Source organism: Apostichopus japonicus, chromosome 18 (genome assembly GCF_037975245.1).
Source record: "Apostichopus japonicus isolate 1M-3 chromosome 18, ASM3797524v1, whole genome shotgun sequence".
Taxonomy (NCBI): domain Eukaryota; kingdom Metazoa; phylum Echinodermata; class Holothuroidea; order Aspidochirotida; family Stichopodidae; genus Apostichopus; species Apostichopus japonicus.
In genome coordinates this window covers 8,149,405-8,162,247 of record NC_092578.1, presented here as the reverse complement: position 1 = coordinate 8,162,247, position 12,843 = coordinate 8,149,405, and the positions used below count along the sequence as shown (strand labels likewise).

Genomic DNA, 12,843 nt, shown 5'->3' with positions numbered 1-12,843 from the left:
CAAAAGAAGTCAGAGTAGTCAAATCCCAGGGGAGAGACTCAGATTCTGACCCAGAAATTGATGAGTTTTTTATTGGAATGACAAAGAACGATTCCATCACAAACAAAGAAAAATGGGAAGTGACACTCAAGCTTGAGGATAAGCCAGTGCTATTCACAATTGACACTGGAGCAGAGTGCAATGTCATTAATTATGCCACATACCAACGTGTCACAAAACAACCTCTGACTAAAAGCGGAACAAAACTTGTGGGTTATGGAGGACAAAGATTGAGTCCCCTTGGACACATTAACTTACTTTGCGAGTATAAGGACCGCTATCATGTGCTAGATTTCCAAGTAGTAGATGGTTCACCACAATGTTTGTTAGGGCTGGAGAGCAGTCAAAATTTAGAGCTCATCAAACGTGTCTTCACCACAAAGGAAGAACAAAAGTCAGACATCCTGGATGAATACAAGGATGTTTTCGAAGGATTAGGCGAAATCACAGATGTGACGCATCATATAACAGTAGATCCTAATGTTCCACCAGTCATTCACCCGCCCCGAAAATTGCCCGTAGCTCTTCGGGACAGAGTTCAAAAGGAACTTGAGAGAATGGAAAAGCTTAATGTAATTGAGCGAGTGCATGAGCCAACACAGTGGGTGAATAGTATGGTGACCGTCATTAAACCAAACAAAACCCGCATTTGCATCGACCCCAGAGACTTGAACAAAGCGATCAGCAGGGAACATTTTCCTATGCGCACTATTGAAGAGGTGGTATCGGGAATGCCAAAAGCGAAAGTATTTTCAGTTTTGGACGCAAGCTCAGGTTTCTGGCAGATCAAACTTGACGAAGAAAGTTCCAAGTTCTGCACATTTAATACTCCATTTGGACGATTTAAATTTAATAGGCTGCCGTTTGGAATTTGTTCAGCTCCGGAAGTTTTCCAAGATGTTATGAGCCAGGTGTATGAAAGTATTGAAGGAGTTGAAATCGTAGCAGACGACATTCTAATCTGGGGAGAGACGGTAGCAGAGCATGACCAGCGGTTACGTAATGTTTTGGAGAGAAGCCGACTTAGAAAAGTCAAACTGAACAAAAGTAAATGTCAGATAAGAAAATCTGAAATTACCTATCTAGGTCATGTGTTAAGTGAGAGTGGGCTCAAGGTTGACCCAGAGAAGGTCAGAGCTGTCACAGAAATGAAGTCCCCAGAAGATAAGGAAGGGTTACAAAGGTTTATGGGTGTAATTACCTATTTAGCAAAATTCATCCCAAATTTGTCTACAGAGAGTGCACCCTTAAGGGCACTTCTTGAGAAAGGTGTGCACTGGGAATGGGGAGATGCTCAACAAAAGAGTTTTCAAAGGCTTAAAGAAAAGATTACGCAGGCCCCTGTTCTAAATTTGTTTGATGTCACAAAAGAAGTAACCCTCTCAGTAGATTCTAGTAGCCTCGGTGTCGGAGCAGTAATTCTACAAGAAGGGTCCCCAGTAGCGTATGCTTCTAAATCATTGACTAAGAGTCAGCAAAATTACGCCCAAATCGAAAAAGAAATGCTGGCCATTGTGTTTGGTTGTGAGCGTTTTCATGAGTACCTGTATGGTCAGAAATCAATTCATGTTGAAACAGATCACAAACCATTAGAACCAATTTTTAAGAAACCCTTGTATCAAACTCCACATCGACTTCAGCAAATGTTAATGAAAGTACAGAAATACCCCCTGAGTGTACAATACCGACCAGGGGCAGAGTTATTTATTGCTGACACATTGTCTAGAGCAAGTTTAAAACAAGAAGCAGACAATTTGGGTGAAAAGGAATTTGAGGTGGCTCGACTTGAAATGCTGCCAATTTCTAAAACCAAAATGAGTGAAATTTTGCATGCTACAAGTGGTGATGAAGCCTTGGGAGAGCTGATTGAGCTAACCAGGAAAGGATGGCCTAGTTCAAGGACAGACGTCCCTATAGGTGCAAAACCGTACTGGAATTATAAACATGAAATCACTGTAAGTGATGGTCTATTGTTTAGAGGGGACAAGTTAATTATTCCAACTACACTAAGATCCAGTATTTTAATTCAAGTCCACAATGCTCACCTTGGTGTTGAAAAATGTAAACGAAGAGCAAGGGACATTATGTTTTGGCCTCAAATGAGTGCTGAAATTGAAGATTTAATTTCAAAGTGTTCCATCTGTAACACACACAGGAGGCAGAATCAAAAAGAACCTCTACAATCTCATGAGATTCCTCAAAGACCTTGGCAGAAGCTGGGTGCTGATCTCTTTGAGTGGAATAGAAATAACTATTTGATTTTAATTGATTATTTCTCTGGGTACTTTGAAATTTCACATTTACCTAGTACTAAGAGTGAAACTGTTATAGTACATTGTAAATCACAATTTGCACGCCATGGTATTCCAGATGTCCTTATCACAGATAATGGACCCCAATTCAAAAGTTGGCAATTTGACAGTTTTTCGAAACTTTATAAATTTCATCATATTACGTCTAGTCCATACCATCCTCAGTCTAATGGCATGGCAGAGAAAGGGGTGCAGATTGCAAAGGCTTTGCTAATGAAGGCAAAGGAGAGTGGACAAGATCCATACCTAGCTTTATTAGACTACAGGAATACACCAAGAGATAATATTCTCGGATCACCTGTACAACGACTTTTTGGACGAAGGACAAATACCCTACTTCCAACGACTGAGCATTTACTCAAGCCGAAAATACTGAAGCCAGAGACAGTACACAAAAGACTGGTAGAGAAGAGACAAACACAAAAAACATATTACGACCGACAGACAAAGAAATTACCAGAACTGCAACAAGGAGATAATATTCGCCTACAGACTGACAAAGGTTGGAAACCAGCCACTATTGTATCTAAGGCTGAGCAGCCCAGATCATACTATGTAGAGACAGCTGAAGGTGTACAGTATAGACGCAACCGCAAACATTTACTTAAAACTGGTGAAACATTTAGTTATGACAGACATGACGACAATGACATAGTTAATTCTGACAATGAACAAACCTCTTCAGAGGACCAAACCACGAACACTGATTTTCGAAGAAGTATTAGAGCAAAGACAAAACCACGTTGGCACAGTGACTATGAAATGTGACCAAAGGAATTTAATTAGTTTGGTAGTGATCGAAGCGGAAGTCATTTGGTAACTTAGAACCAGTAGTCGAATCTTTGCTAGAGATTGAGTTTACAGTTATGCAGTGTTAGGTCATTATCATTCAAGTATATTTCTGGATAAGTAAATTGTTTCTCATCCACATCCTTAAATTTATTTTAACTGAAAAAAGGGAGATGTAACATATTGTACTCATTCTACAGTATTGTATTTTACACCACCCTTTAGCAACCACAATATGTCCTGTTGTGACCACCAACCTGCCCTAAGAAGCATGGGGCTGTGGTCACTCTTAGGAATGTTTGTATATGACGCATGTTAGTAGAAGTAGTTAAGAACAATGAGTGTGTATAATGAGACACTCTGAATACAGAAGTCAAAGCCATAACAACTCCTCTTCGAATCATCTCTTGTATAATTATCATCAAGAATATTACATGGTTGACTTTACTGGAGCCAATTTGCAGACACGATGTTACCATTCTCTTCAAGAAAATCAATCTGATATCCATTGTGTGCACCCTGAACTGGATTGGCGGCAGTTCGTATCTTATGGTGAATGATGTATCTTGGAAAGACATTAACTAGTTGTTTATGACATGCTGGAAGACGTAATGGAGCGCAAACATGTCAAGATTACATTCGCAATCCAGCCTTCTTTTTTGTTCTTTTTGTTTCGTGTAGAAGAGATCATAGAAACCACTTAATCATGATTGAAGAGTAAATGTACCGAAAACAATATATATATATATATATATATATATATATATATATATATACATATATATATATATATATATGTATATATATATATGTATATATATATATATATATATATTTATATATATATATCTTTATATATATATATCTTTATATATATATATATATATATATATATATATAAAGATATATATATATATATATATATATATATATATATATATATATATATATATATATATATATATATATATATATATATATATATATATATATATAACAGAAAAAACTGTTAAACAACTATGCTGCATTTAGAGAAAGGCTGGATCTCGAGTGAGATACAATAATTAAATTAGGTACGTGATTGGAAGTAAAACAACCAATGTTTGGTTTTTGTAGAGCTATCGAGCAAAACTAGCTCTTCTTCAGTGCATCATCACCGAAAGTGACAAGGAGTAGCAGGAATTGAAACTATTTTATAGAAAAGATTGTCGGCATGGTTGTAAAGTCAAAGCGACTTACTGATTTCTGCTGAATTCAGCAGAAGGTTTAGAAATTCGGATTATTTTAATCCGCGTCGGATTATTTTAATCCGATTCCGCAAATCCGCAAGTGCGTCGAATGCGCAATGCTTGACTGTACGGAATATTTCTGGTACAGTGACGTGGATGGCAACTGCTTGGTAAGAGGTAGTTGTGCTTGTTCGTGGGTTTATTGAACAAGTCTGTTTGAGTGAACCATTTTGTAGGGTCACAGTGGTGTCCAGGAAGTGAACGCCATATCCAGAAAAATCAGCAGTAATTTTGATAGTGTGATGAAACGAGTTGATGTCATCACTGAAGAGTTTTAGATTTACCTCACCATGGGTCCATATCATAAAGATATCGTCAAGGAAACGTAACCACGTGTGTAGTTTCAAGTTTTGTTGAGCTAGAAATTCTTTCTCAAGGATTCCCATAAAGATGTTGGCAAAAGACGGTGCCATTTTGGTACCCATTGCGGTGCCATGAATTTGGAGGTGTTTGTATATATATATATATATACACATTGATTTATTTATTATATATATTTTTATTTCAAGTTCCACTCTGAAATATGATCATACCATAGTTAATAAATTGGAACCCTAGCAATCGGAATCCACAATAATGTGTAGCCTCAAAGATGATTACCGTTTGAGGAACATTATTATATCCATAGATGACTATACTCCCCTCCCTAGGCTCCTCCTCAACCGAAGTCCCACCCAAAGTAAACTAAGCGTCATCCAAGTTAAGGGCTTTGTTCTAGAATTTTCAATCGACCTATGTATGCACTTTTAACAGTCGAGCTCTGTCACGCTCTTACACAAAGTTGTTTATGACATGGTTTGGGCTACTACCTATTGAATCAATGCCTTATTTTAACAAAACCAGCAGGATACGATTGAGATAATACTGGAGTGAATCTATTATTGACATACCACTTGCTGTTGTCAGAATACCGTTCTGGGTCAGCGATTTGGGTTGCTCCCTGTTTTATAACATTCTTAGAAACGCTGGACAAAAGTGTGCTTTGATCATGAAAAGGAATACGTTTGAACCATTTCCTTTCGAATATAACGATCTCAATGAAAAGAACAATGGTACCGTAACTAACTTTTGAAAAGCTCTCAGATCGCACGATAGTGTCAAATGAAGTTCAAACCCACCACATTTACCGAAAGGTGCTTGAAAGGTAAATTCCCACATTAGTGTTATTGTGGGAACCTTTCATGCATTCTCTTATTTCCTTTCTATATCTTTTCGAGTAAAACACATGCACCACACGATGTGAACACTTTACATGTTATTGCTTTATCGTTATGAAATTACGGTGGACCTGCAGAAGGACATTGAAAAAGTAGATTGCTAAGTCAAAAGTTTTGACTTATGTCTTTTTTTAATTTTTTCTCTATCTCTCTCGAAATTTCAACTTTTCATATCAAAATTTTTACTTTTGATCTCAACATTTACAAGGCCGGGTCTCAACGGTTCTATCTATAGACGTCAATCCTATACTGAAGTTAACATCGTTCTCAAATGTGTTCCTCTTCGCGCCAGTAGTTAGCAAGAGCGAGAGAGATAACAGTTTGATGCTGGCTGTATATAACGCTTATTGAAGTTTATACTGGAAGCTTATCATAAACAATTTCAAATATGTAACAAGCGGTATGAACCAAAATAAAAACACAAAACCACGCTATACATTACACTTGAAAGTAAAAACACTTGAATGTAAACAATTGAAAGTATTTCACATGTCACAGCAGCTTGTGAGGCTACAGGGAAGGTTAATTAATTGATGGTGATTTAGAAATATAATAACATGCTTGCTGCACATGGGAAACACTGCTAGAGCCATGGGTTGCACATGAAAAATGTAGTCATCATTTTTGAAAACACGGTTAGACTGATTTAGAGCATATTTGTGACCCTCTTTACCATTAAAGTGTTGATTTACAAACTATACTATAATGCTACATGATTTCTTCATCATCCGTCATTTTGGATGTTGACATCTGGATTTTGGTAATTGTATATTGCACATGCAGTAGCATATATGGACACTGCGAAGTTTTGACACCTAAGCCTTAAAACACCCCAAAACATATAACTTCCTTTTATTGACAAATATGTAAGTACTTACTTGCACACAGGTAACTTTGGAGAGTAAATAACTGTAGCTTCATAGTTTTTCGTGAAATTGGCTTTTGCTGTAGGTTGCCATGGTGAAATCGTGTATTTCTTAGGGGTGTCCGAACTTGGTAGTGTTCCGAACTTCGCAATACTGACTATACATGTTTTGCACAAATGATAAGGGAATGCTCATTTTTTATTCCTTGCCGAAGGCTGAAGGAATTTATGCGATGGTGATGGCGTGTGTGTGTGTGTGTGTGTGTGTGTGTGTGCGTGTGTGTGACGCCCTTGGCTCGAAAACATGCATGATAACTCAACAATCAGCAGTGGCAGTTGGATTGAAGTCATACTTGGTACATAGATGCGCCATACTGAGTAGATGAACCCTATTGATTTTGGTGCTCATTTATATGTTGGTAGATAGTGGGTACATGGTGATATATGTTCAAGTTAATATTATGCACATTTATTAGAGGGTGATGGTTGATTGTCACTAAAATAGCTTGTAAACATGGTAACTGAATAACGACAAGTTGGATTGAAGTCATACTTGGTACATAGAAGCGCCATTGTGAGTAGATGAACCCTATTGATTTTATTTTATGAATATCATATATATATATTGAGGTCACAGGGTCAAATGTAAACATTTTCAGAATTGATTCATATTTTGTGTGAGGGTGTTGTTAGATAACGGGAACATGATAATGTTTGTTCAAAGTGATATTATGCACATTTATTAGGGGCAGGGCTTGAGATGATTTGTACCTGAAAATAGCTTGTAAACATAATAAGTTAACATATTTAGTAGGTAGGTCCACAGTCAGTGAAAGAACCTTGCTGATCAATTTAACCAACAATGACGTAAGCTTGGGATTATAATCTCAATTGACAAGGAATCACAATAAGCCCACTGGCTTTCTGGTTTAATATACCGATAAATACGACTCTGTAATTATATAGATGATGTACTTTATCACACATCCTGTACAAATTAACAAATATTAAAAGTTGGTTTTATAAAACATTTACTGTACCTGCAACTTTCACTTTGCAACTACTTTATGTGATGAAGACACTGAGTAGTATGGAATGCACACTTCAGACTCCTCCATTTATATTGTTGTGAAGTTCTTTTGTCTTCAAGGGGAATCCCTGGGAAACTCTTTATGGTTTGGGCAGGGAACTTTTTGTTTCATGTTAGCGTTCCTGTAAGGAAATCTAGAATCTTCCTGAGAGCGACCTCAGAAACACTCACTTTGTCGAAACGTGCGGAATGAACTCTGATCTAACACACGAATACCTTTTGTTTTATGTTCGAATCTGATACAGATTGCCATTAGGGTATTTGCCTTCTTATATAGATTGCCATTAGGCTGTCTTGGTGTCCTCGGATGATTAAAGGTAATCAGGTGTGGATAATCCACCCTGCCGAGCCGTCTTTTGTTTTGTTGTAGACTATGGTCTACACATGTCTGTCTGATAATACAAGTTGGGGAGGCTGTTATTGATTTTTCCTTCTCATTTTAGTGGAATACATAGCATAGTCTGAACGACAAGAATGAAGAATAGAACACAGAGGATAAGTTTAGAGAAAGTTTATTCAGAAGTATATGTTTCCAAACGGTGTATTCATAAATGACATGTGCATAAATAGTCAATACAAGAATATTATACAGATATCACAACAGCTTTACACGTCTAAGGGTGTAGTAGAAACCCCATCCTTTGCTTCTTTCCGTTTAATGTATATATACGACAGCGCGGTCTTTTCCTGAACATAGGACTGCATTTGACCACTCTTCATTTTAAAACCTCTATTAGTTGCCTGCACAGAGCATTTGTTTTGGATAACTTCCACGAAAATTTCTGTCGTGACGGTAGCCGAATTCCTGTTGACCCCCTTGCAACTAACTTTCTCTTTACCTGAACCAAAACAGCAATAAAATTTACTGTTTAAGGAGACGATACCGTCTCCTTCCCACTTCAGTTTGAATAAGCCCGGTGTACGTTTATCGTACTTTTTGTGCTCTGGAGTATCGGAGCGAGGAAACCACAAGTGTCTCTTTTGTTCAAACAAGGATCTCGCATTTGCGGTTTAATGATATCTTCTAACGATGACCCAGGATGGCTACATAAGCAGAATCTGTATCCATCTCACAGTACTCAAAGTACTCTGTTTACAAATTTTAACATGAAATCATAGTAGAACTGTAACATTCTCAACTTTGCATACTGGTAGACGAAGAAAACAATTTGAATAGGGAGATGTTATTCTACAACACGCTTAAGAAGATCGGTTTCATACATGCCGTCTCCTAACGGTGATAAACTTCTGAAAAAAGGATTATTGACGGACTGAAATACAGTGTCATCATTAAACACAGAAACGTCAACGTGTTTTTCTTTGTTAGTGACTGTTTTACCATAAGCAGAGCTTCCAATCAGTTTCAGGTATCAGCTAGAATACTTTTAGTGGGATCTTCATCACCTTCGCGCCTAGCGTCACTGACCTCATCCCCAAACTGACGGAATACGGCCTTTGATATGATTTGGCATAATTGATAAATTTTGGTTACCACGAGACCATGTTAAATGTACCATTTTAGCAGTGGTGTCGCGATCAATATTTTGCGTCCGAATAGGCTCCCAATCATTGTCCTCTAGGGTTGTTGGAGAAGACCTTGCGACGCGCATACTCAGCCATGTGTTCTCCAATATCTTTCAAGGCAACTTCACTATTCTTGAACATTGGGGGCATTTCCCCGAACATCTCTCTCAGAGATGGTGGTACTTCAGTATCACATTCCACAAACCGAAAATCTATCCACGCTTCACACGAGATAAATTTTCGGCCGACGACATTTTCCATAGTTCTTGTGTGTGATAAGGAAATAGATCCTCCAAGAACACTTTTATTTCTGGGTTTTGTTTTTGATCTGATTTCCACTCACATTCCCACTTTTAACAAGTTTTTAGATACTTGGTATTGCCAAGCGTTTCTCGATATAATTCAGATAAAGGCACACCCTTGACTTCGTTGTGTGTTCTTCCTTTATTTAAATGACACGGGTGATCGTACCAATGACACCCCTGAAACTGAACAATGATTGTTTCCCCTGTGTCCCTGCTAAACCCGTCTACGGGAAGCTGTCGTTTCCCCACTCGAACTTCCTTACCGTTAAACCTACGTGTTATATGACAACCCCGTTGCTGGCTCTCCCACTCCAACCAACCCGCTGCAGCCTTATGAAAACTATGTGTGAATTCACGCTTGAAACCTGTTTCTTCTCTGCGCCGCAGTATGATTCCTGTGGGCATATCTTGCATGATAGCCCAAAGATAGAGCGCGTCAGCGTCAAATCCTAATACCTTTTGACACATTTTATCAATTCTAAAACGGGATCGATCCTTTTCGTGGTAGCGGTGGAAAATAAAGGAGGGGCTGCCAACGATATTGTTTTTCAAGAGATAGTACACATCTTTACGAGATTCTGGAAACAGACAGAAGTATTCATTTCGAATATCTTTGAATAAGTATCTCAGCGCAAGTCCCGGAACAGATATCCCCTGTTTAAACATGTCAATTTTTCTTTCTTTATAAAAACAAAACATTTTTTTGCAGCGCTTCCAGAAAAGGGACGACATCTTTATTATTATACTACACTAAGAAATCACGGAATGATGTCATCTTATGATCCTGCCACACTTGTCTACAATGTTTATACTCAGCAGCGGAAATATTAAACTCATTTCATTTATTATCAAAAAACTGTCTTGAGGTGGAAGACAGGTCGCTGATAATTTCTCAAGACCATCCATCCAATCGTATGGGAAAAACCCTTTTTCTTCTTGACATTGGTAGGCTTCTAGAAATTGTTTGTAGCTACACCCAAGGGCCAAGTAGTTTTTGATATCCAGGAATTTGAACCACTTTGAAGAAATAGACATATAATCACAATTGCATTTGATGATCTGACGGACGGCTGGACGTCCGTCGTATTCACTCTCATCCTCATTTTGCAGTTTTTCAAGACTTTGATACATAAGACCTTTCATGACATTTATGTCGTATATGCCATTATTTGGTCTGGTACATACAACACCAACCTTAACAATCTTATAATACTCCAAAAGGCAGCCATTCGCCACATAACACACTCAGCCCCACGTGAGCACACCAGTCCCCTATTTAAGAAACTCAACTTACTAAAATTGCACGATCTCATTAAGGTTAAGCTTGCATTATTTGCCTACAAGACCTGGAATGGATTACTACCAGCTGCTTTTGACAATTTTTTAACCAGTAACAGAGATGTACATAATCATAACACGAGGCATGCTAATCATGCCCACTATAATCTCTACAATGCCACCATTGGAACTTTAAGCCTACAAAACCGTGCAACAAAAACATGGAATCTTCTAATGAACGATTTAAAGAGTAAAAAGTCAGTCACATCCTTTAAGAAGTGGTTTTGTAAGGAAATAATAGCTAGTTACTGACTAAAACTAAATTATACCTGTATGTAATTACTATATATATATATATATATTGAACATTTAATTTGTACTTATATCTATGTATGTATTCATACACATATATATATATTTTGTTTTTCTTTTCTTTTCTTTCTTCAGGGAGTCTTCCACATTGTTAAGCTTTTAAGCTTTATGGAAGACTTACTCCACTTTGTACTTTTGTTGCAAACAAATAAATAAATAAAAAATATGCTTGAATTGAAACCAACGACAGGAATTCTGTCTCATCATGCTTTGCATTCCAGAACCACGTGAGGAGCGCTGGCTGACTAAATACCGACATTGTGCTGATTGACTTCGAACCGTCAACATCATTGACTGGTTTAGTTAAGCCAGAGTACTACGCTATTGTGTGTCTGCTGAACGTGGAGGACTTTGTTCACAGCAGATAGTAGCTCTTTTGTATCGGAGTTGCTTGCTATTTGGCAGCTCTCCAATTTTCATTACGGTGATAGCCAACGTGTGTAGTAGAACGATATAAGGATCTTTAATATTGCTCTGTACAAGTCTGTTAAACTGGTTAGGTGTAATTGCAGAAAGCTAGTGTAAAGAAAAATCAACCCCTGGGTGGGACGTGATTCCTTCATGCAAAGCATATGTTTCAATAGAATCTAAATCAAACTTCACTTTAAGCTCGTTATATTAGAATATTTGTCTGCAGTAACTCAGAAGACCACCCAACGTCAGTTTTAATGCATTTCGTAATAACCGAGTGTCATCCTCGTGTAAATTTGGGTTATTATTGGCAGTGGTTTCCGCCGATCGAATCCGTTCTCTAAGTGTAGAAATGGCCCCAGGAATAGAAAACGAACTGACCATGTTTTCAAATGCAGTCTGACTGATTTCGTGACAATAAGTCACGAATTCGTCAACAAGTGAGGGGGGATCACCGTTAGAAATAAAGCATTGGGGGTTTCATACTCCTCAACATTTGAACAAACGCTCACGCTCAGTAATTTATGTTGGCCGACATAGTTTAACTTGGACGATGCAAAATGTGAGGCGCTGCCTTTATCTAAGTACGTTTCTATATCATATGTTATTCTATAGGGATAGTAGCGCTGTTGCATGGGGATCTCTATGCAAACTTTATCTAATTTGTCAAATATAGAATCGGACAACGCAAATACACCACCGGGAAAGTGATGTGTAACATGGTCTTTACAACGGGGTATGTGTTTGGATAAATTACGATAAGTAGAAAAAGGCGTCGGCAGCGGGTACAACTATATGGCGGGCCATCAGTCTCAAATCATGGGAGATCGACTTATACGTATTTAAATCGATATATACCAGTTTCCTTCGACATATACCAGTTTCCAGCAGCTGAAATTGACTTCTACCGATTTAAATCGACATATACCAGTTTCATTCTACATATCATCAATTTAAATCGACATATACCAATTTAAATCGATGATAAGTAAAATAAATCGGTATATGTCGATTTAAATCGATGATATGTAGAATGAAACTGGTATATGTCAATTTATATCGACATATACCAGTTTAAATCAACATATACCAGTTTAAATCGATGATTTGTAAAATAAATCGATGATATGTCCATTTAAATCGACATCTACCAGTTTAAATCGATGATATGTCGAATTAAATCGGTAGAAGTCAATTTCCGTTTTGTTTGTCTCAGCAGAACATTGAACTCACAGAAAGAAGAAATAAGCAAAAATGACTGACCTTCAGAAAAGACTCAAACGTACCGCTTGCAACCGTTAAAAAAGGCCTCAGACTCCACCTGAGTCTGAACCACCATCCTCAACTGCAGT

General features: G+C 37.7%; 2 pseudogenes; both read right to left on the bottom strand.

Moving 5' to 3' along the window:
• Window positions 1-8,207: 8,207 nt before the first annotated feature.
• Window positions 8,208-9,386, bottom strand: LOC139959149 (uncharacterized; annotated as a pseudogene).
• On the bottom strand, window positions 8,957-11,193 carry LOC139958933 (uncharacterized; annotated as a pseudogene).
• Between the last annotated feature and the right edge of the window lie 1,650 nt (window positions 11,194-12,843).